Source organism: Stegodyphus dumicola, chromosome 3 (assembly GCF_044657685.1).
Source record: "Stegodyphus dumicola isolate Sdum_Otavi_A_Nest chromosome 3, ASM4465768v1".
NCBI classification, from domain to species: domain Eukaryota; kingdom Metazoa; phylum Arthropoda; class Arachnida; order Araneae; family Eresidae; genus Stegodyphus; species Stegodyphus dumicola.
In genome coordinates this window covers 40,706,254-40,729,270 of record NC_140770.1, presented here as the reverse complement: position 1 = coordinate 40,729,270, position 23,017 = coordinate 40,706,254, and the positions used below count along the sequence as shown (strand labels likewise).

At 32.6% G+C, this 23,017-nt stretch overlaps 1 protein-coding gene and 1 non-coding gene across 6 annotated transcripts in view; one reads left to right on the top strand and one right to left on the bottom strand.

The window, feature by feature from the left end:
- Traf4 (TNF receptor associated factor 4) overlaps window positions 1-23,017 on the top strand; it is a 491,235-nt gene that overhangs the window by 241,737 nt on the left and 226,481 nt on the right. The window contains exon 1 of one of the 5 annotated variants that reach the window (XM_085812795.1): window positions 11,046-11,120. The exons of the other annotated variants lie outside the window; for them this stretch is intronic. The gene's annotated coding sequence lies outside the window, so the exon portion shown is untranslated. Of the gene's footprint in view, window positions 1-11,045; window positions 11,121-23,017 lie in introns of those variants that run through there. 5 annotated transcript variants of the gene reach the window in all.
- On the bottom strand, window positions 7,343-7,413 carry TRNAS-AGA (transfer RNA serine (anticodon AGA)). The gene has a single exon. It is a non-coding gene; the product is annotated as a tRNA-Ser (tRNA).

The window sequence follows — 23,017 nt, the reverse complement described above, 5'->3', positions numbered from 1 at the left end:
TAGAAAAACGAATACGTATAATTGTTTTTTTTTTTTAGCATGAAATTGTAATTTACAGAATTTTGATTTTTAACCATAATCAAGTAGGTATTTAATGTTTGAGTACACTAACTGACAAAATCAATATTTTCTCACAAAGAAACAGAATAAAAACTTCATTCAAAACTTCTGAATATTTTTGAATAACTTCATAAATCAGACATCCGCATAATAAAATGCAGAAATTCTACACAGTTCTGGAATATATTAGTATGTACATCAGTTTTCCTACACTCTGAAGTCACAAGAAAAATCAAAAGGGACGTTTTCCTTTGCAATTTTGTATTTTCAAAATAAAATAAAAAAGAAAGCTATGGCACTTGTACAGAATCATTTATTGCTAGAAAAGGGATCTTAATCACACTACAGCATAACGTTTGACTGTTACTGCTGAAAAAACACATTCAATTGTCGCTAAAAAAACAGAAACGCCCTACAAAATTAGTCATTCCGGTGAAGAATTGTAGAAAAGGAACGTCACCGCCCATTTCTACCAAAGAAATGGTGTGAAATAATGACTAGATTGTTACTTAGGTGAAAAAAAGAACTTGGATAAACGGAAGTTTTAAAAGACGGAATAAACGGAAGTTTGCTAATTTTTCATCTCTCTTGCTTCCAAAAAATCCTACTGTCTCTACAATGGCGCCCGAACTAAAAGGATGTTGGATGATGAGTCTTCTCATCCAGGATCTGGTAATTGGAACCCCTAACCTCAGTTGCCCTTTAAAAGGGGGTGTATATGAGGTATTTCTCCTAGCGTGCCTTCGTGATGTAGTGGTTCTGCACGCTGGGCCGATATTCCAGAGGTCCGTGGTTCGATTCCCGGCGAAGGCGTTTGCTAATTTTTCATCTGGCCTGCTTCCAAAAAATACCTAATGTCTCTACAGACTGTTTGCTATTGTTATGATCCCTGATAGATAATTTAGTACTCATGAAAGAAAATTATAAAATACCTTAAATGTTTCGGTTGAGAACCTCGGACAATTTATATACGCACTCGCAGAAGGAATCCAAAGGTTATTGACAATCTGATCGAGTCCATTGAACAGCCTGAGTAAATCCTTGAGTAACTTGTTAAAATTGAAATTTCAAAATTTCAATATAGCAGGAAACCCTTAAAATTATAAACATGATGTTGAGCACAAAAATGGCTCAAAAACGCATTTTCACACGTCTAGTTTGTTTATTAACCACAGTTTCTCCTGGAACTCCTAATGATATTTTTCTGAATACTAGGACCTGTGGAATCTTAGTTGAGAAACGCTGTTATAGAGGATCGAAATGCTCTCATCTTCACAAGGTTCGAGGAAAATACTTATAGTGTAGTTATTTCTTAAATGTAAAAAATTCTTACTTAGTCGTCTTTAAAATAGTACTCATCAGAACGGACACATTTGCTCCAGAGTTTATGACATCTCTGGAACCATTGATGCTTGTTTTTAATATTTTTCATAGACTGGTTGCCCCTTCGTTTTCGACAACTTGAGTTGTCTGAAACCATTGAACGCATAAAATCGTCTTGATAAAAAAGAATGGTGGTGTCAAATGGTAATAAATTCTAGCAAATAAAGTATTTATAAAATGACAGGTATGTGTTTCTGATCAAAGATGTTCAAATGTCTCAGCTCAAACGTCCCCGCATCCGTGACTTCGCGCTAAATTGTAGAAGGATGTTTTAATTCCATTAGCCGTTCAGCATGAAGTACATTATCTCGGATGAAGTCACATCATGCATCAAAATTTATTCTTTTAAATTATGTATTGAAATGTGAAAATGTAATTAATATAATTTTCATTATTTAAAATTATAATATAATGTACCATACAATAAATAATGTTGGACAATATCTGCTAACCACTGGCAAACAGCTAGTGTCCCCATTCATCGTTAACTAAAATGAACTGACGTGTACTCATTTAAATTCAACTATTACAATTTTCATGCACATAACATGGCTTTTTAGCGAATTTTGAAGAGAGAGAGCATTTTTCGATTTTTATGGATAGGAATCCATAAACTGCGATGCACAAGTTAACAGAAGCTTCTGAATGTAACTTTGAACTTCAGTGTAATTACACCAGCCACAACGTTAAAGTTCCTTTCAATTAATTAAGCAGTTATTATGATTTAGACCTTTACTGTCCCTTCTTCCTTCCGTTTCCGCTCTAGAATGCAACTTAGCTCGCGTGTTTTGAATATGAGGTTATTTTGGATTGTAAGGTATAGCGTGTTCTACATCTCAAGACTACGTTAATAAGTAACTGCTAGATCAGATACGATGTGTAGTCTCCGGCCTTGCATTACGATTGCCGGTAGCTGAACATACAGGTCTGTTAAGTTTTGAGCCAACTTCGCATTGAACTTATTTGTGTAGCTTTTGGTTTCTGGAGTTCAAATTTTACATTTGGACTTACTACTTATGTTATCTCGCCATACGTGCAGGCTAAGTTGTAAGAAATAGGTGTTCCTTCTGTTCTTCTTTCGCCTTTAATAAAGCGAAAGAAGAACAGAAACAGAATAGTTTTAACCATCTTTCGCTTTAAAAAAGTGAAAGTCTTTTGCAACATTTTCAAGTCTCAATTGTTATTTAGACTTAGTGATAACTTGCTGCTAATTCGTCTAAATTTTGCATCCAATTAATGATTGCAAGGAAGACTACTAAACTGTAAATGTATTTTGCATTGATCACAGAGGTTTAGTAATACTTATAACTCTCAGTACTTCCATATCATCTAATTCATTCTTGGAATTTATGGGTCTGTAAATTGAAAGGCAAAGTTAACTCATACTATAATCAATTGCCTACCAGTTAGTAAATCACTTTTTTATTCGTGTCAGAACTGATATGTAAACATTTTATTAAAAGAATTCTAAGGCCGCAGGTTTGCTTAGTATACAAAAGGTTTACGTGTAAAAGTTGCAACATTCCGCTGCTTAAATTTTTCAACCTGAAACTGATGCTTCTGTATCCCATACGTTCGACAACGTAAGTTCTTGCGTCTACGCTTTTTTGAGTTTTTTAAATTGCTGCTTCTAGACGCTCCTTGCATTTTCCAGTTTAAGCTGTTATCTCTATACTCTCCTTAAACTTGCCAAATTAGATTGTTGCCTCTACATTTTTCATTTTGTATATATTGCGATAAACTTTTCTAGAAATATATCATACGGAGAAAACAACGTAAAGAGAATTATAAATATTGATGACTGATCCAAAACATGTTTTTCCTGTGTCTGGTAAACAGCTCTCAGCCATAAAATAGTTTAATCCATCTTATAATAAATCAAACTTTCTTTGAAATCCGATCTAGCAGAGAAATTTATTTACTCCTATTCAAATTGGCTATAATATCTCGAGATTTCTAAAAAAAATCCATTAACTTAACGAAACTGCTACGTTCAAAATGAATTCTTTATAATACTTCACTTTAATTCATCTCACTTTAATCTCACTAATTGGATTAAAACTCGACTTACAAGTTTGGCCTTAACTAAAATTGCCAGTTTGACATCATAATTCTTACTTGAGTAAAAGACGAAACACCTTCGCATTTATTAATTATTGTTAACTGAACGGGGGTTGGTTTGTTTCCCTTAAAAAGTCAACCAATTTCCGATCAATGACGATAATTACTTGGTTTATTAATTTTCATATTAAATGTTTGCATTTCTATTTTTCATGATTTAAATTCAAGTTCCTTTAAAAATATTATTTTCGGGATTAAATTTTATACTTCTGGATCACTTTGTTCAGATACATTCTACTAACTTTATATTAGGAGATAATATAATCAATATTACTTTAGTAAATAAATTATTTATTTAAGTTACATACACAATACAATGCTAGATGGTAAGTTCACTGATGCAGAAATTTGAGCCTCATTTACAAAATAATTGTAAATTATTGTATTAATTGGCATTTTAATCTCTCAGGTAATTACCCAATGCATTATTGATGAGATAAATTTAGTAGATAGTGGTAAGCTTCAGCATTTTGGATTATCGATTGATTTACGATGCCATAAAAGATAATTAGTTTTAAAAGTCCAGTTAATGAAGATTACATAAATTTAATTACTCAATAATCGATGCACATTCATTCTCATAACCTATAAAACCTCTATATGTAAAAGCCTATTTATAAATAAATAGATAAATATTATAAATAGTTAATCTCTTTTGTCATCTTATATGCGTTCTAATTTTTACAAATATTTCGTTATTTTGTTTGTTTGAAGCAAAGTGGTGGCTGATTGCGGCACCCAGCGGATCAGAAAATTAACTCTGAATATATGACGTTTTCAATCCATGAATATACGCAGCATTCAAATAGAGATAAGGAGCATAATTCACTTGTGAGCCAAAATAAAAATAAATGCTTTTGAACTGTATTTTTCAAAGGTTCTTAATGACGAAAAAGAAAACCCCAAACACATTTATTTGCTACGCCCATATTTTATACCTGAATGATGTAGTTTAATGTTACTCATTAAATGTCAATACTGATATTATTCGCTCACACTCAACCAAAAAGCAGTATAGCACATTCTTTAGAAAAAATCTGATGTGTACACCACATGACTTCCTTGTACGGAATATTAAATTATACGCATTTTTTTCTTGAATTTCATTTAAATTGATTGGATTGAATTAAATCTACTTCGTCGACAGCGCATAAACCACAATAGAATAAATACACTCTTTAAAATTTACTATATTTGTTTACTATAACGACACTCTGAATGCACAAAATTTATATGATTTGAAGAATTATCGTTGCCACATGTTCTATTCAAATACCATAATAAAGCTAAAACGATGTATGAAAGAAATTAAGCAAAAAAAATATAAAAGAAACAGTTTTTCACAGACGATTGAGTAATTCTCATTCAAATAATTCACTTCTCACTTCGCGACAAGGCAAAAATTCATAAAAACTCAAAATATCTGCATTAAAAATTACGAAATAAATCTTAAACATTTATTTCCTCGAAAAAATTCCAGAAAGGATTAAGCATGATTTAATTCGCTATAATAAATGAAGGCGTTATTTTTGTGTTGCGAAGCTTAGTCTCTCTAGATTGACAACAAATCTACAATTCTGCTGTTTCAAATGTAAACAAATATGTCCGCCATGTTTTTTAAAACTTAACCGCACTTAAACAGCTTTTAAATTGTTGATAATTGTACAAATATTGCTTCCAGAATTACGAAAGGCATAAAAACCTTAACCGGAAGATAAAAATAACATAATTCAATCATTTTTAAAGCAAAAAATGTACAATTTACAAACATATAAGAGTAAAGAAACTGAGATCACTGAGCCGGGTAACAGAGTGGATATATATATAAATATATTTATACACGTTTGGTGCGGCTGATTGCAACCAAAATACGAGGTGAATATCTACATTTTATAGCAGTCCTATATACAAAATTTTAACTTTCTGAGGCTACTCGTTTTTGAGTTATGCGAGATACGTACGTACGCACGTACGTACACGTTCGTACAGACGCCACGAAAAATTCTCTTCAGAATTAATTTTAAAGCAGTTTTATAATTTTTTTGAAGGAAAAGAGTATTTTATTCTGTCCTCACGTACAGATATCACGCAAACACATCGTTAAATTGCATTTGATAGCGGTCAAAATGGATATTTTCGTTTAAATATGTTGCCTGAAACCTTTCGCGATTACAATACTTCCTTTTGACTTCGTACAAGGAAGTAAAAAACAAGCATGAACTACAGTGACAAGTAAGTGACATTTTGTAACATAAATTTAACGACGAATGGTTAACGGTTTAACAACGAATGGTTTCCCTCGACTGTTAATATTTTGTTCTAAGGAATTCGAGCATTTGATCGGATTCGAAGCTGCTGCGTGTTAGAATAGAGTTTATCAAATTTGTTTCATGGCACCGAGGTTAGAACGTAAGCTTACTTAATACAGTGAGCATAAAAACAAACTAAACGGAAATTATTCTTTCAAAAAAAATAAGAATATGCAAAAGCGCGTAGGAAATCCATCCATTCCGTTATTTGTAGAAGGTATTCTTTTTAATAATGCAACATACTTTGTCAGATTTAGTGAATTCGACTACATTTGGCATTCGTTTCGCAAAATTGCATACTGCATAGTTGAAAGTCTCATTCGTAATGGAAGTTTTCGGGTTAATATTGTGAGCATTTTAAATTTGTAACACCACTAATATTAATTTCACACCATGCTTTTCGCAAAGGTATGGACATCACATATTATACTGACAACTTCAACTACATGAATAGGGTCGTAGAAACTTCTCTTGAAAAGGAATCGTTCTTCAGATAATTCCCTTCCATAGTTTTTTTTTTTTTTTCCGCAAATTATATGTTTCTACCTGATACGTTCTATAGTTCGGTACTAAAAATATCTTTTTAACAAAGTACTGTGCCGAAAGTTTCAAATTTGTGAATGAACTTTCTAAGGTAAATTGGCTTGTATTCATATTACATATGGAGTCGGCATGGCTTAATTAACCAGAATTGATTTTACTATACATCCAGTTGGTAGAAATTCCATGGCCGGCTACTTGAAAACATGCGAAAAACACACGCAAACAAAGCAGATTTAAATTGTATATGTTATATTAAAAGTTATACAAAGCCTTTTCTTATTTCCTGCTATCCGGAAAAGAAAACGTAATCTCTATATTTCGTATTTATTTTTGATGATATTTTAAGCTGACGTAGTGGAATTGAACAACTATCCAACTCCATCTGCAAACACAATAGATAATTCTAGGAATAATGAAACAAAGGCCAATTTACGAATGCACAAGAATTATAAAATAATTTTTTATATGTTCCTTGCAGAGAGGAGAATGTTATGAGAGAATTAATGTGTGCTCACAAACGGAAAGTTTTCTCTGAGACTTTTTAGAGTTTCTTAAGGCAGTGATTTTGAAAGCAACTTTTCAAATAATTTTTTTTAATGGGCGGTTGCTTTATTTAATAGCCATTACCTTTGCTCCACTACAAGGGCCGGAAGTTGTGGCTATTTCCTTATGAAAGCACCTACTAGGTCGCCTCTTATGAAGGGACGCAACAGTTACAAACATGCCTTCTGTGGAATTCGCACTCAGCCCCATCGCTACGGCAGTCAGGGTCACTAACCACTATACCAACTGGGGTCTTTCCAAATAGATTTAGACATTTAATTTATAACTTTCACTTCATACTTTATGTCTACAATTATTTTTAACAAAACATACTGTAGAGACATTAGGTTATTTTAAAGCAGAAAGACATGAAAATTGTGCAATGACCTCGCCGGGACTCGAACCTGGACCTCTCGAATTCTAGCCGAGCGTGCTACCGTTACACCACGAAGGCATGCTGAAAGAAAGAAGAAAATACCTTATAATATAACAAATATAAGTTTAATGATTAAACTTTCAGAAGTGCAATGATACATAAAGTGCTTGAGCTGAACCCATAGGAAATATTGTTAAACGGCAGAACTTCAGTTAGGATGGATCCAAGACGCATTTTTATTTGTTACTAAATAAAGTTAAAATTTATAAAAAGTATATTTCATGGCTTAAATTTCACCTGGTTTACAGGAAGTAAAAAAAATTCTCATTTTAATTTTCAAACGCTATTTTGCGGTAAAAAGGGAATTAAAAAGCTGCTTTATTTAATAAAGTCCACATACCAGGTTTCTCAGCCGAAAGGGGGGATGCGGTCTGCCTTTTATTTACCTGTTGAATTTATGAGTAATAAAAAAAATTCGTTTACTCAAGTTTTGGTATTTATCAACATTTTCTATATTTCTTCTTGTTTAATTTATAAAACACATTAAAAAATAATATAAATTTAAATAAATGCGTATGTATTTTTCGAGTTTTGGAATAAAGGGTGTGGGTTATTTAGCAGTATTGAGAGTGGGGTGCATGGAACAAAAGGGGTTAAGAACCACTCTAATATACGCAGTTCTAAATTTTAAAATCCAATGTAAATCGATATAAAACCAAAAGCAGAAACGAGTACTAGAATTCTAAAATTTCATATATTTTGTTTATTAGATTTTAAAAGGATGGGAAGGATTTAAGACCACTGTTACTCTCAAGTTAATGAAGTATACATCACTGAAAAATGAATGAGCGAAGCGTCATCGAGAACTGAGTATAGTTGTCTAGACTCAGGTATATGAGGTGACGCTGAAAGATCATGAGAAACACTGCAGAAGCACAGATGTGTTACAACAACAAAGCCATGCTTCAAGCACAGATGTGTTATTGGTCATCCTAAATAACATAGAAACTGTATGAGTAAATGACCAATTATCCGACCCACACGCGCGTGACCTATGCCAAAGGATATGTGGATTGTTGCACCGAGCATCCTGCCGATGCTCAAGGTACTCGAAAATATAGTTAAATTAGCAATTTTCTTACATCCTACAAGATACCAGGCTTCTTGAGTTTTGAGGCTCTTCTTATGATTGTTTTTTATGTGCCAAAGTGTCATACCGAAAAAGATCACAAATTCGAGCAAGGAAGATACATCAACGTTATTTAAGTGGTCGTTGCATTTTGCCGAATTTCAAAGTAAAAGATTAAAGGATAGTTTAGTTGCATATTCATAATCTCCTTACAAATTTTTAAAGGATTATTGACTGTGATCATCCTGAATATATGTTTCTTTTCTGAATACATAAAGTTTTAATTCTCTTGATAATGAGTATAAAAATATCTGTAATAAAATATCTAATATATTTTATATCTGAAGAGGACATTGAGGTACCTAATACTACCTTGCATAATTGGAAGCTCGAGTAAAAAAGATCATTTACGATTGTATGGGATTAAAAATTATAAATATAAAAAAAGAGTACTTTTATTTTTAAATTCGTACCACAGTTCTGAGTTATCCTTTACATTTCGGTATGTAAAATGGTAAAATTTTTAACCCTCTTTTCGTACTCTTGGGTGTTTTAATTTATATAAATGCAAAAAACTGTGTGTTGGCATTTATTTTTGTGATTCTGAATTTATGATAGCTGTTTTAGGATTAAAAATAGGTAGTTATATTTTATTATGATTTAATTAAGTTAAAAAATAAAATGAAAAGAAATGACGAAATCAAATAATTTAGCAATATATTTTTTTTAATTTTGAATTTCCTTAAAAATACTTTTTATAAATTCTTTAGATACAGTGAAACCTATTTCGATAACTACTTTTCTAAGAAAACCAGTTCTGAAAGTAACCAGTATTTGGGGAAGCAAGATTAAATAACGGTTGTAAACAGCCGCCCAATCGGGATAGTGGTTAGAGACGCTGACTACCGTACCGAAGGGTCGGGATTCGAATCCCAGAGAAGGCATAGATGTTTGTAAATGTAGAATGTCTGTGCGGCAGGAGACTCTAAATATGCGGCAAGCCGAAAGTCTTCTCGAGAGGTTGTAGTAGAGAAAAAAGGAGTGGGAGACCCTTGGATCTGTGCCCCCCTCAGGGTGCTTTTCTTCATAAATGGGTTCGGAACTGAACAAAGTCGTACTGTTATGAATTCAAGCAAGGAAGATACATCAGTGCTATATGAATAGTTGTTATATTTTGCTGAAGTTTGATGTAAAAGCTTAAAGACCAGACAGATGAGCCTTGGGTACTACACATTGCCAAAGACAGGCGCAATCTTGACTCATTTCCACAATGAATTTCGTGGGTTTGCTCTGCTATCAGACGAGCGAGATTAGAGCAACGACAACAACATGATTCTAAATATCAGCAATAATAATCGAAATCTGTAAAGTTTATTGCTAGCCAAACGTGCTTTTAAGTACACCACGGGAGTACAGACGGAGAAATGAGTAAATTCCTTCTAAATTTTTCTTGAGTATACCCATCAGCATTCTGAAGCGGTGGCAGTATTACAGTATAGATACAGAAATGTCCTGGTGTATATATTAGGTATCAAAACCATTCCTACAATTAACTTACATTCTTGCACCATATCAGCTGATTTTCAGTCTCTTAAAGTGTCTGGTTTTTAATTTTGCAATGGGGAGATCAACAATCGAGAGATCAGGCGTTTAAATACATAGAGAGTATTGCTCAATTACCCCTCTACATAATTATATATGACCTCCAGATTCCTAAAACAGTTTTCCTTGCTCACAGTTTCGTTTCACGTTTCAGTATAAGCCACATCAAGATATTAATACGGCATTTGGGGCAATGAAGTATAATTATTTCCAGAATGCTGATGGCGATGTCTCTTTTGGCGTTGATTTCATAAATTTGCAGTTTCTTTCCTAGTGATCTGTCTTAGAGTCTGAACCTTGCAACTGCACAGGAAAAAAGATTTGCCAAGTTGAGATTTATGTTTTCCTTGCATTGTCAATATTGCTTTCGACTCCGATACGACAGGGCTATATTTTTGTACACAGGATTTTTTCGACTAACCAATGATGTCAAAGTGAATGATAAATATCTCACATTAAGTCTTAAATAGCTTTCCTGTACTGCTGCAAGGGCTGCCTTATATACAATAAAAATTATTGCTCCATTTTCCTTTATTGGAATCTATAATATTATGAATTATATGAAAAATAATTATTACACTTATAAATCTGGGGTTCTAATAACATTAGAAAACATTTCTGTTGCAAAAAAATTTTTTGATCTCTTGCCATCATTCATATAAATTATGTACCATTTATACGAATACATGATTTATATAAATTTGTGTACATATTACATTTGTGACCAATTCACACTATTCGCAGAGAAAGTTCTTCATCAAAAATTAAAAAATATTTGTTGCGGCACTCAGTTTATCTCTAATCGACATATTCGCCAACAAACGAGCTGTGCGATTTATCCCGGAAGTTCCATGCTTCCACTAAATGATTTTCCTCGTTCGGATTTCTTATCTCAGTGAAACTGCGTTTTTCCTTCTTTCTTCAATGTAGATATTTTATCGGCATTTGTGTTCTTTTACCAGGTCTGGGAATTAACATAACAAGGCAAGTTGTGAAATTTTAAACTTCTTGAGATCGTCGGTGTTCATGCAAAGCAAGCAAATAAGTGATCGAGGTAAGACTTATGCATCATTACTCTTATCAAAGAACAAAACTAATATTAAAAAAAGTAAATAAATACAAAAAAAAGTATTGTTGTAAAACTACAAAATGTCGATCCAAACTGCCGCTAACGTGAAAATAATCCCCTAGCGATATGATAATGGGGGAGGGGGGTGTTTCCTAACGTTTTACTTCTAAAATATTTGAAGTTTACACTTCCTTTTTTTAACAACATCTGCTAGTAAAATAGTTTTCTACTTTACAAAAAGAATGGAAGAATGATTTTTTTTTTTTTACTTTCTATAATGTTTTGTATATCGTTCTTCTTTTTTTCCCGGAAAAGCATTATTTTAACGTGAAGAAAACACAATTTTCTTTCAGAATCTTCTGAAATGCAAATCTGCTTAATGCGCTACTGTTACTTTTCTAAAACTTCAGCTTCAACTATTCGATCTTCCTCTTTATAACCATATTATAATGTGCATGTTTAAAATTTCGTAACAGTATCGAAATCGCTTTCCATTTCAATAATAAGCAGGAATTTGATTCCGCTTAACAAGAAGTTTAACGTATGTTTATGATTCGATAGATTTTTTCTATATTTACTTTTCAAAGGTTGAAAATTAATAAACTTATATATTTTCGCATACCCAGACGGTAGAGTGGTTAGAGGAACCGAATGCGATACCAGAGGGCCCGAGTTCGAATCCTGAAGAAGGAATGAATGTAAATTGTCTGTTCCTTCGAAAAAGGTAACAGTTGCTGCCTATTTGGGTGCCTCCCTAATAAAATGACCACTATTTCTGGCCTTAGTGGTGGCGAAAGCCTAAAAAAATAGCTAGTGCTCGTCATGGCTGATTCTGACCCCCCGGCCATTTGCCTGGTGGTCAGAATCACCCATACAATAAACATCTTCACAAGCTGATTCGAGTGAGTCAAAAATAGATCTTTGTTTCTTGCAATGGGAATACTCACTTTTATCACTTGAATGATAAACACATGGTAGTATAGCATAACCTTAAGTTAGTTATCACACCCACGGACACAAAACGCAATAGAAAAATTTTCTTAATACTCTCATACAAAGGTAGTTTAAACGACAGGCATCTAGCAGCAATACTTTATCGCGATGACAAAAAATTGTCCCTTTCTTTCGTGTAGATCAACAAATCATAAGGAAAGAAAAATCACGAGACTAGTAATCTAATCTAACTACGCTATTCTCTCGAAAAATTTCGTTTTATGAGGTATTAAGGTAAATTTTTTTCTCCGTTGATGCAACTTAAAATGCTCTTAAAAAAAGATTTAATCTCAGGTTATTTGTAACAACAATAGTAAATAAATTACAGGCCGTCAAAAGTACAGCAGAAGAAGACCACACCTGATTACACCAAAATATCCACTGTGTGTGTACACATTTTAACAGTCTCTATCTTCTCGTTTCCAATTCAGTTTAATTTGCACGTTTCTAGTGTGAGTGACAGTGATTTAAATTTAAAACCGAAACCGGTTAAAGAAATCATAAATAAAAATTTGCAGGCCAATTACGAATATTCCATCCATATTGCTTTTAAGGCGCAGTTTCTAAAGTAAGAGATCTGCAAGTTTTCAGAAGGAGGGGCAAGAATGAAGAAAATGTTAGCCCTGACATAGCAGAAAGACAATTCTTGATGAAACTCAATATATAAACGCATTTATGACGAAGAAAACGCCATGAGTCATTCGTACTTGAACCTCTCATGGGCAAACCCAGGTTAAAATGACGCCCCATGTAGGTAGCTCTTCCTTTTGTCTCAAAGTGCATTCTTCGATGGGAAGATAATTTTGCAAAGAAAATACAGAAATAACTCGTTGATATGTACGTTCTTGTCGTTTGTGATGTGTTGTTCTTGCACATCCGTGTGAGATTTCGAGGCATTTAATTACAAATCGTGACAGGAAAACTTCGTGTCTGGAGATCTTTACTTTTATACTGTTTTACTTGTACAATAGAAAAATGATGTTACACCGCTTTCATTATGCATATATTGACATGAGGTTTTAGTCAGTTTGTGTCAATTGTGTTGCTGTCTAATACTGTGGGAAAAAGTTAGGTTTCTCTGAAATGGCATTCAATTCTGTACGGAACGACCTAGGACGAATGCCATCTTCGCGGTGTACTGTCCTGTTACAAGCTGCAAAAGTTTTATTGCTGTTGCAGATCAAACTTTGCAGATCCTTTTTCTCACTTGGGAACACTTCATTTAAAGCGTCTTTTTGAAGAAATATTAGCTAGTTTAATGGATCATTTTAGCTTAATCTTAGCAGAAAATATTGGTGCACGAGGATTACAGTTAGAAAATGCTGTGATTTGAGCATGAATAAAAATTCTCAAGTTAACAATATTGTTTGACATGAATGTTATTCATGTATAGCAAATATGTCTTTTTCTAATAACCCTGTATATCACCAATGAACGCGCCAATGTGTCATCACAAGTTCTTTGTGGAACAATAGCTAGTGTAATGAATCATCTTACGGCAAAATCTGTGAAGTACGATAATACACAAGGATGAGATACTGATTCGATTTAATTTAAGATTTGAATATGAGTAAAAACTCTTGAGTTTACGAAGTTGTTTTGACACGAATAGTATTCATATGTAACATTAAATATTGTATTTTAAAATACTGCATTTTTCTGCAGCAAGCATGCATTATAATATTATGTATAATATATAACGAACAGCAATCGCGATGAACTAGCTAATTGTACAGCGAATTTTTATGACTTTAATCATGTAACTACATTCTGAGCTTTTTTGAAACGGAAGTTCTTTTAATCGACTTTATCTAGTGATAAGAGACTTTCACCCGCAAGTACCTACTATTTGTTCTATAAATATTCCTCGTTCTCAAAGATACATTCCAAAGAGTCAGTGGCTGAATATCCCGAGTGGTTTAAAACTGCTGTGTACCGGCAGTTCGACCCGCATTCAAACCCAGGAAAACGGATTGCTTGCATGGTTGATTTTTCGTGATTTTTTCTATGTGTAATGTGCATACGAGCCAGTTTCCCTTAGAAAAACAACTTCCACGAAGGCATTTCTGTTCCTAGCTTTCGCGCTCTTCGCCATGTTCCAATAATCTAACCTAACCTAATGAAGAGTCAGGATGCCAGAGACTTCACCTAATGAATGACATCACTTCTCAGTCCCTTGTGTAACACAGGAATAGCAGTCAGTCTCTCTTAGAAAGCACTTCCCGTATGCATCCCTCCAGTAGACAGATAACCTTCGTGTGGTTTGCCGTGATTAACCAGTCCAAACAAATTATTTTTATATTTCACTGAAATTTTAATCAAACATATTTATGTAATTAAAACTGAAAATGATATTAACAGGAAAAATTAACTGGCGGTTCTTTTTTATATTTAAAGAAACAATGGAAAACTAGCGTAGGAATTTGCGTGAATACTTGATGCATTCTGTGTATTACTACTTTTTACAATCATGCATGTTCTTTTTTCGAGTAAATTTTATTGAATCGAAAAGGTAAGAGCATCGAATAATTCTTTTTCTGAAAGCATTATAAGTAATTCTGATAACGAATTATCAACTGAAATTTTTTACTATCTTTCGTTTATGGCAAAAATGTTCTGCAGTCAATTCAGTTTTAACTCATGTTTGTAAACAAACGTAAAATTTAAGAAAATGTCTAATAAAATGTTATAAGACTTATTTTAAGTCTTAATTACTCACTTTAATTAAATTTGAAGTTCGGTCACAACAAAAATAACACACGAGCATAAAAAAGTCTAGTGCGTATTAGAGAAATAGCAAAAAATATAAATCTTTGAAAAATAAGTAACTATATGTACTTACTTCACTTAAATAGCGCATTTTTGAAGTAAACGTTTCAAAGCGAGAAATTCTGAACATCTTAACATTCTGAACATCTGACGGCTTTGGAAAACGTCACATGTTGTAATAAGTTATTTCAGGCATTCATCTCGGCGTTGAAATTCTATGCAGAATAATTGTATTCCGTATATGGTATGGTTTTCATCCACATATATACCGATTCTTTTTTCGATAATTCATCATTTGTATAAGCAAAACACTGCATAATAAAGGCTTATAAATTTTAATAATATTTGATTATTTCCAAATTTAATTGCAAATGCTTTATCTACGCATGTTTATAAAAAACTAAGTCTGCAGCGTAGCAGAGGTACATTCATGAGAGAAATGCATGTAGTTTTCTAAATTATTGAATGGCAGGTAAATATGTATTATGCAAGTAGCTAATATGTTATTAATACATTGCAAAAACCTGAACTATTGCTATCTTACACCTAAATCTATTTAAGACGGCTAAGTCTACTTTATACCTAGATCTTACCGTAATATTTATCATATTTTAATACTGACAACTAACCTTCGAAGAAAAGATAACTGATTTTCATATTTACTTATGCAGCTGGGCTTATTTATCTATCATATACATCGATTAAACCATCTAGGTCCCTAATTCCCTATCAGTTTATCTATTTATCTATCTGCTTAGTGTTTATGCGTGTGTATTATTAAACATTGGTGACTTTTCAAGCATAACTTCATATTCCGAAGTAAACATATACTAATTCGTCCATTTTTCTCATTTATCCGAAGTAAAACCGGATACCTTAAGAGCTCTGTGTTAGCAAGAACAGCTGTGGCAGTGCGCCTCAATGGAATTATTGACCCACCCGCAGCCGTCGAAGCATGGCAGTCCGAAAACAGCTGCTCCCCCGGTATGTCCTCTTTTCATCTGCGCACGACATGCAGCTAGCAGCTATTTCTAATGTCTCGTGCAACAGCTGCGTGTATTTGTTTACCCCGTCCTCTTATCGCATTTTGTTCTCTCTTTTCCTGATTTTGCATCGGAAAGTGACATTTTTTTTAAGAAATGATAAATAACACCTGGTTGGATACAGTTATTTCTAGTACGACTCTGGAAAGTTAATAAAAGTTTGCAGCCGAAGAAACTTCTCTATGCAAAACACTTTCATTCTTTTTGCATTGTTTTATTTTGGTTGGTTTCTCAGTTTATTTTTTGGGGTCAAATCTTAGAATTCTTAAATAGCTAGTTATTTCAAGCTTCTTTCGTATTAGTTTTAAATTATCTCTATGTGAAAATATACATAAATTCGGAGATTCTGTCAGTATAAAACTCGTTAACTACAGGCGGACTACTATTTGGCTAAGTAAAAATTGTGTCTGCTCTAAGTAATTTTTTTTTTATTTTATTAAGTAATACTTCTATATCGAAATGGTGCTATTTATTTTTTTTTCATTTACTTATTAATTTATTTTTTTAAATTGAGCTAATCATTGCCACCAATAAGGATAAAAATTCACTAAAAATAATTCTATTCCAAAGCAGTTTAGACGCACTGTGAATTTTAAAATTTACCTACAGCTGCACATGTAGACTCTGTTATTTGGAACACATAGGACTTTGGTCCAGTTTCCTAGTACCCAAATCTTAACTACTTTTAATTAAATGAAATAGAAACTATAACTCATATTTTAAAATGCTGCCAATTACAGTATTGTATTAAGTCATCTGGAAAGTTCTGAGTTTTTTTTTTTTTTTTTTTTTTTATATATATATATATATAGACAGAGAGACATATGAAGCAATACAAAAACGTAACAAAAAATTTTGTTCAATCAATAAAACATCATTTTGTTCCATGACTTTTCACCATCTGTCTGGCAAACGGAAATTTTTTTTTTTTTTTTTTTTTTTTTTTTTTTTTAAAGAAAGTCATTAGATTTATTTGCTAAGGAGTTATCAAGATGCTTATTCTGTTTCCAAAGCAGTGCATTTCAAGTAGTTCAGAGAATTTTGAAGCGACCTGGAGAGATGAAAATCGGAGGGGACAAGTTGTGACAATGGTGGGGAATAACACAAAACATCTCAGCCATATTCAGTACAGGGTTTAAATTCATAAGTTTCGATATCATAAGTTTTTGTCTGACATTCATCGAAATGTGTGGCCAAGCATTGTCATGATGGAAGAAAACATATTCAAGGTAGTCAGGTTCTGAACCCTTTGCCTCGATTTCTGCTTTTAAAACTGTCATTTGAGAATAGTATTTTCAAAATTTATTGTTTGGTGGCAACAATTAACAGTATAAAATTCCTTTGTAGTCGTAAGCTATGCGTTACTTTTAGAGCGTGCAGTCCTCCTTTCGATGGTACTAAAGAAGGTTCTCTTAGTTTCCCCTCGTGATATTTTTCTTGTAACATTATAATGTATTTCTCATTATAATGTTACAAGAAAAATATCACGAGATAAATATCTTGAATATAAATAAGAAAATATCTTGCCTTCTTAGCATGCCTTCGTGGTGTAATGGTCAGCACACTAGGTGCGTGGTCGAGAGGTTCGAGATTCGAGTCCCGATCAGGGCATTGCTCATTTTTCATCTCTCTTGCTTCGAAATAACCTAATGTCTCTACAACATTATTATTTAGCAGCCACTTCTCATCTCCAGTACTTTTCAAAAAAGGAGCTTTAGTTTGTTTCAGCAAAGAATCATTTGCCGAAACTCGAGCAAGCATATTCTGCTGTCTTAAAGTATAGGGAACCGAACCCATACATCGTAGTGGCTTATATTTTCTTTAAATGATCACGTACACTGCGAAAAAAACGGAGGAGGACGGTTCTATATCTCCCGTTCTACTGGGCCGATTGACGAAATTCAACTTGCGTTTTTCATGTCTCGCAAGCGCGACTTAGAATATATATTAAATTTATATATATTTTGGGAATATATATAAACCGGACTTTTCTGAAACGATATGCCAATTTTTTCCACATTCCGGTTCTACAAGTCAAATTATGCCAAATTGCCAAGTTTCGTAAAAATCGCATGTGTAGTTTTTAAAAAATTAACTCTCAAAATTTTAGCTTCTCAATGCTATTTGAATTTGATATACTATATTTATTAATATCTCTTTTTTTTTTATTAAACTTACTTGATTCCTCCTTTAAGAATTCGAAATTTAGGCTTAATCCAAATATAATTCGCACATTTTTTCCGATTTATTTTAAACATTTCTTTTAGTTTTTCGAAAAAATTTTGGATTATAACCTATAGAATTTTTACCATCATCTTCAATTAGATGTATTTTTAGGCACATCTGAAAAAAAAAAAAAAAAAAAAAAAAAAAAAAAATCTGAAATGTTTCAGATTTTAAATTACGTCCAAAGGGGCGTTTTTTAACATTTTGTGTGTTACCTTTCTTTATTAAATATCATGTTCCTCGCACTTAAACCATAAGATCCAGTGCAACAGCAATATCGCAAAATAGTTTTAAAACGAGCATATCTTTAGAATTTCCGATACAGAGACTCACGCGCTGGAGATAAAAATGTTTTTTCTGCACAACGTTGCCATTGCTCGCTTTGAAATCCTTGAGTTTGTTAATCAAAAATTCGTCAAAGTTTTAAAAAATAGGATTGGAGGATTACGTTATTCAAAATTCGATGACTCTATGTACCGTTGTTTTATCACAATACGAGAAATATACATACATTTATGCAGATTTTTCATTATTTAATTTCTTCAAATATAATGCAGGACTCTAACATTTTGTGGCAACAGTTTGAAAAGTGAACCGACATTTATGAGTCCGATGCAAAATGCCAAAACGAAACTAATAGTCCTTCGGGTTTCAAATCCCTTTGGACTAAAAAGAAAAAAAAAAAAAAAAGGTTTTTTTTTCATTCAAAGTTTTCTAAGATAAACGTGAATTTACATATTGGAGTGTTCTGAAATTTGGCATATTCGTTACAAGCGATAATAACGCCCAGTGTGGTTTACGCACTTTGTTAAAATTATTTGAGAGTAATGAACGTGACCTTTTTTCCGATCGTGTACAATGAAATAAAATGAAAGGAAAATAATAGGTTGCTGTAAATTAAGAATGAAAGTGAATTATTCTTGGCGCCATTATTCTTCCGCCAAGTGAATTGAAATGAATTATTCTTCTGCCGAGTGAATTATTCTTGGCGCAAACTGAAAAAAATATGCCAAGATAAATTTTTGAATGACTCCATAAATTTCGCACCCAATTTAACAAAATTTAATATCTAGGCATAATTTGAGTCGTAGAATCAAAATAGGGAAAAAAATTGGTATGTTAATTCAGAAAAAGTCCGATTTTGTGTCAAAATATCTATATTAGAACAATGCTATATATAAATTATAAATCTAATATGTATCCTAAGTTGCGCTTTCGAGACATGAATAACGCACTTTGAATTTCGTCAATCGGCCCAGTAGAACGTGAAATATAGAACTGTTTTTTTTTTTTTTTTCCCTCAAGTCTAAAGGGGCTTTATCCCTGATGGACTGTAGTTTTCGTTTTGCGATTTTACGTTGGTTCACTATAAAGATCCGTTTCACTTTTCAAACTTTTGCCAGCAAATGTTAGAGTCCTGTATTATAACTGAAGAAATTAAGTAATAAAAGTCTGCATTAAATGTATGCATATTTCTCGCATTGTGATAAAACAACGGTACATATAGCCATCCAATTTTGATTGACGTAATCCTACTGCGAATATGGGCATCTGAAAGCCCACATTTGAAATTTGGAATTTGTTTTATTATCGATTTCATATTTTGTAAATCTCTAATGAACTTTTAACAAACTCAAGGATTTCAAAGCGAGCCATGGCAACGTTGTACAGAAAAAACATCTTTTTTATCTCCGGTACGGGAGGCTGCGTATCGGAAATTCTAAACATATGCTCAATTTAAAACTATTTTTGCGATATTGCTAATTTTATGGTTTAAGTGCGAAGAACGAGATATTTAATAAATAAAGGTAACAGACAAAATGTTTAAAAAAAAAGCTCCTTATTTAGACGTAATTTAAAATCTGAAAACTTTCAGATTTTTATTTTTTTACGCAGTGTACTTCTGTAAATAATCATGTAATGATATACTTTTTGGATATTTAATCTGTTGGATAGTTCTTAAACAATATAATGGGTTTTTTTAACAGATCCTTATTTACAGGAATTGTTGATCAAAACAAGCATCATTTTCGAGGCTGAAATTTCCACGCTTAACTTTCTCAAACTTTCTTCGAACTGTGTCATCAGAAATAGCACTTTATTCACATTTAGCACACATTTTACGAACAATCTGACTAGCATTGTTTCTTTGTTTAAAATTAAAAAAAAAAGCATAATATAGTGAAAATTTTGTGCTCTCCATTCTTAGCACTAATCTGAAAAAAATTTATGTCACAACAGATGCTAGAATTATACAACGTTAGCAGAAAAGACACCGTATTTACGCATCTGCTTCGATCAAAAGTACTCCTTATCAGCAATAACAAATAACTAGGAATAAAACACCTTTTTATTTGAGAAAACGCACAACCTTTCGAATGACCCAATATTTTTATTTGAAGTCGAAAAAAGAAGATTTCAGGAACACAATTATGCGAATTTTACTAACTTTACGCAGATTTATATTGCTAATTTTTGTTTTCTTTAACATAAAGCTACGAAATACACTTATTCAGCTCATCTGAATAAAAAGGAAATGTGATATTTCTGTGTATTGATAAACAAAAATCTTATTACAATATTTCAGCTTCCCTTATCGCCATAAAATATTCTAATCTGCTTCTTTAAAACAAAATGCTATAAATTTGGTGATTTTTTTTTCCCAAATAACGAAATAAAATAAATAAAAAAAAAACCAAACGATTCTATGCCAGATGCATAATATATTGCGTTAGAAACATAGTTAATTAATCAACATAATGTTATAAATAATTATCAGCTTAAAATTATCAATAAAAATACAAAACATTTTCGACTGGATATGTGATATTTTCAACTGTATATCTGATTTAAAAAGCAAATTAAAAAAGCTTATGCCTTGTTATGTAGCAACATTCTGGGAAATGGTTATTTACATAGTTGTATGAAAAATAAAATACAGATCTTGGATATTGCTCATTGAAATTAGTGGTGAGGTCTCATGCGCGATAAATGCATGGCTACGTAACGTAACAGATCATTAAAGATTTTGAAAATTCTCCTCTGAGGGCCTTTTTTTACCTTTAACTCAAACATATCACATCAATGCCAAATCATACATAAGCCCTGGCTTTCGCAGACGGCGCCGCTTTAATCGTCTCTGGCAGAGCAAGAGAACAACTCTAAGATAATACCAGCCTTTCTTCCGCAATCTTCGACCAACTTTGTAACGCACAAAAATAAACAATTTCAGAGGAAAAGTGAAAATATTTCACAACCCTTGCCAAACAATACAAAGAAAATCAGCCTTCGAAATTAATGGGAAAAAAAATAAAATTTGTAAGCAAGTTGAAATTTCTTAAAAATACAATAGACAGAAAACTCAACTGGTTGGAGCATCTTCAAGATATTAGAATTAAAACTTCAAAAAAAGCCATCTCCATGAGAATAATGAGGGGATACGATTACGGTTACGATTTTAAAATCCTCATATCCAGAAGCTACTATTCAGCACCGTGATAGAGAAAATTGTTAACTATGGAGATGCTGTTTGGGCTATTCCTGTAACAGAAAGAAAGAAGCAATATCTCCGTGCCATACAATGACCATTTCTCCCCAAATTTACATAAACTTTCCGCACCGCTCCTAACGCTGCACTGTGCATACTTTCCGAAATACCTCATTTATATTTCCTATCGGAATTAAAAATGTTTAAAACCAAAATATTACAGTTTAAGAATCAAGCTTTCTTATATGGATTATCCTACGATCCGCATAACTTTGAATTGCCAAACTCTGTATATTCTGGGCATCCTGCAAATTCACCTAACATAAAAATTTACTTTAAAGAGCCTACAAATATCAGTACATTCCCAATAGCTTTTGTAGATGAATCTAAAACGGAAGAAAAAATAGTATCAGCTTGTGTTTACCATAAAGCCGAAAATTTAATAGTATGCTGGAAAGGGCGCCTGTAGCCAGAAAAAACAGTTTTTTCCAAGCGGAAACTTTAACAATTAAAAAAGCAATAGAAATTCCAATTAATAATAAATGTAGTCAGCTTGCAATTCAATCAGATTCTCTTTCTCCGATACATGCGTTAGCGAATTTCAATAATATATTCATATATTCAATTTCAATAATTTCTTCTACGACAACACAAGAAATCTTTCATTTCCTGCAAGAAAATAGCCAAATTAAAATTTCTCTTGGTTGGTTGAAAACACACGCAGGGACTGAAGGAAACGATGAAGCCGACTTCTTTGCGAATGCTGCAGCCACTACTACTGATTCCGAAGATATGAAATTGAAATAGCTTCAGTCATAAAGAAATAAATCACAGCTGAAGAACACACAAGAAAATCACATCACAAGAAAATAAATCATATCTGGTGGAACGAATGGAACTCTGTTCCCCAAGGCAGGAGAAGACATGAACTAATCAACGTAATAAACAGTAAAAATGTCTCAGTGATCTCTGTTTAAATCAATTTATATCTAGACCCTTTCCCACTTATTACTACGAGAGAAATATCCCTTCCTCAGACTGTATTTGTGGCGAAAGAGGATCTCCAGAACATTACCTCTTCTCATGACTATTAACGCAAGCGCATCCCAGTGTTAGACCAACTAAACACAAACTCGAGTTCGGAAGATATATTATAAATAATCCAAAATATTATCACAAAATCAACACTATTGTAAAATACCTTTCGGAACAAGGACAAGATATTTGTGAGCAATAACTGTTACAAAAGTCTTTATATTAGTATACAAATTTTGCAAACTAATAACTATAAGGAAATGTTTCTAAACGTTTTGCACGTAGCTTCAATAGGATACTTCAATAGCATCACGGAACAGTACCTATAT